The following is a 2,859-nucleotide window of genomic DNA, read 5'->3' as shown; positions in this document are numbered from 1 at the left end:
CTTTTGGATGCAATAGTAGTGGAGATTTTTACTTAAAATTCTTTCGTTATATATAAGAACTTTTCGAGCTTTTCTAGATTGTGAAGTATGCATGTATCTGCTATTGCATAATTATATGTCATCTTTATAAATTTGGGTCTGAAGTTAAGTTTGGTTAATTGTCAATTTTGAACTTTTGGGGGAAAATTTTCAAACTTCAGACATACGGGTCTAAAGTTAATACTGCTGAAGTCTGAAATTGAACTGCACGCAATATGTCAACTTTTGATATATGGGTATGAAGTAAGGCTTGGTAGTCCTCAACTTCAAACATATTTTTCAACTTAAGTTAATTATCAAATGGCTAAACTTTAAAAAAATTATAACCTTTGTTTATTCTTAAGTAAGGCTTGGTAGTCCTCAACTTCAAACACATTTTTCAACTTAAGTTAGTTATCAAGTGGCTAAACTTTAAAAAAATTATAACCTTTGCTTATTCTTAAAATAGAGGTTGAAATACGGCTATCTCTGTGCACTTGCTCCATTGGGCTAACAAAGTGAGCTTGTCATTTGCATTCCTAATAAGTGGACTAGCCCGACACAATTGAATTTTTAATAAGTCCATATTTTGTTGGACTTGATAATTAATTTTATTTTATTAGGTTAACTTGAATGAATATATCTAAAATCTAAAATATAATTTTAATTCTTTTATGAATTTAAATTTTTAACTATTATAGAAGCGTGGGTTTAGAATAGGATTGACATGCTTGCTTCAATTAGCAGAGGGCATTTCGGTCATTGTCTTTCTTGAGCTTTTCCATACGTGGCCACCCTGTGCTCGCTCCATTCCAGATGGCTTTTACTCCAACAAACATATCATCAGTCTAGAACATTCAATTGTTGTTTCATCTCTTTGTTTCTTGATTCCTCTCAAAAACCCTCCTCTTTCAATTTTTGTGCAAATCTTCATCTTCTTTACTTTCCTTGTTTTTTTGGGTTCTCTTCAGATTTCCAATTTCATAGCTATCATTGTTCCGTCTTTTGGAACTCCAGCTTTGCTCCATCAAGGTAATAGCATACTGTTATCTATTTTTGGGGGGTCTTGTAATTACGACTTGTAGTTGTAAATTAGAGATGTCACCGTGTTGTTAATAAGAAAAGAATCCTTATTATGCAGTAAAGATATATGTTTCAGAATTTTCTATGCATTTAGAACTTGTGAGGTGTTTTGTTTCCTCTGTACAGGAGATATGCAGGGCCTGTTATCACAAGGATTCAGAACAAATGACTGGTTTGGAGAGCGTAATAGCTAAGTCAGGAATTCTAGGTTGGGACAAAAAAAAAACCCTTTTCACGGACTTTTACACCCTGTTTCCTGTTATCTTAGGGTAATTTTTTAAGCCAAAGTTAATGTTCCGTGTTAATGAATTTAGATGCTTTCTTCATTTTGTAGGAAACATTGGTAGTAATATCTCACTTTACTAAGCACTAAAGAATTGTATAAATTTCACTTTTTTCATTAGTATTATTGAACTATTAATAGATTATTGATGAAACATGGGAGGTCATTTCAACTGCTGTAGTGGGAATGCTAATCTTTGTTCCTAAAAATCCAAGCAAATGCAGCTCAAAGTGCACAAGACAAGGGAGGAAAACAAACCATTTTGTTCCACCATATCAACGACTTCCGTTTTACAGTTGCATATCTTTGTGATTTGCAATGTGTAGTATAAATTTAAAGCCTCTTACTTGAAGCAGGATGCTATTTGTAGTGTTGAGTTTAAAGTACCTAATCTAAAGTGTGATTTCTAATTGTTTGTCTTTTCACGTACATGGGAAAAGTATGAATGACATCTCCTGTTCTGTGTCGTTATGTTTGAGAAATACAATAACTAAAATAAACTGGAATTTTCAGAGGATATATTATGGATTTCAGATGTGTTTTATTCAGTAGGAATGTTGTTACTGTCGTATGTGCTATAACTTATTTCAGTCGGTATCATATTAAGTGCAATAATATTTAACATCTTATATAATAATAGTTTGTTGCATGTGTCGTTCTAGATATATGAGCTAACAACTTTATCGGATTCGCCTGCTCCCTCCGTCACTAGGATCCCATACAGCGAGAAGGATGCATTCATATGCAACTTATACGACTATTTTGCTTATTTGCTATTACATAAAGTCTATATCAGTTGTGCTATTGTCATGGTTCAGACTCGAGAAACTTAAGAAATTTTGAAAGTTTTGGTAGGATTTTGTAATCAGTGACAAACAAAAAATGCCTGCGAGATCTAAATTCATTGTACTATTTGAAGAATGAATAAGCAGTTTCTACGTAGGCCTACTTTCCTCACTCATAAAATAATGGTTCCGTAGTGATATTAATATAATTAGTTTGAGGTGATTTGTGACTTCAAGATGTTTGTAGTTTAAAAGATGGGTATAGGTGAACTTTGCATCTGCTAAATACATGTGCATTATACACAAGTCAAAAAGTGTTGATGTAGATGTAAGGAGGAATTCTCCAGGGCTCTAATGGTTTAATAATTTAGTCCTAATTTAATTGAGGTTGTCCATCTTTTTGTTCCTATTTCCTATTTCCATGGTTTGATGTTCAGCGGTGACATATAAAATTCTTATATTCTTTCCACTACAGAGAGTGATTTGAGTTCGAGAGCTTTGATTTGTTATCTATGTACATATAATATCATTAAAGACAAAAGAGAAAATGATCATTACAGAAAAAAAGTCATATATTCATCAAAGACATAGATCATATGGTTTTGGGTTAGAAATGTTGATACGAAGAGTGATTACTCCTGAATTAGAGATATTACATGATAGGATGAATTTAGATTATGCTACAGAAAA

The 2,859-nt window shown here is 32.5% G+C and overlaps 1 long non-coding RNA gene across 1 annotated transcript; it reads left to right on the top strand.

Moving 5' to 3' along the window:
* The first annotated feature begins 767 nt into the window (after nt 1-767).
* Nucleotides 768-1,849, top strand: LOC132037287 (uncharacterized). Its single transcript, XR_009409824.1, has 2 exons — nt 768-1,050; nt 1,228-1,849. It is a non-coding gene; the product is annotated as an uncharacterized LOC132037287 (long non-coding RNA).
* Nucleotides 1,850-2,859: the final 1,010 nt, after the last annotated feature.

The sequence above is a fragment of the Lycium ferocissimum genome, chromosome 11 (genome assembly GCF_029784015.1).
Source record: "Lycium ferocissimum isolate CSIRO_LF1 chromosome 11, AGI_CSIRO_Lferr_CH_V1, whole genome shotgun sequence".
Classification (NCBI taxonomy): domain Eukaryota; kingdom Viridiplantae; phylum Streptophyta; class Magnoliopsida; order Solanales; family Solanaceae; genus Lycium; species Lycium ferocissimum.
The sequence above is the reverse complement of the archived record's forward strand: the minus strand, read 5'-3'. Positions and strand labels throughout refer to the sequence as shown.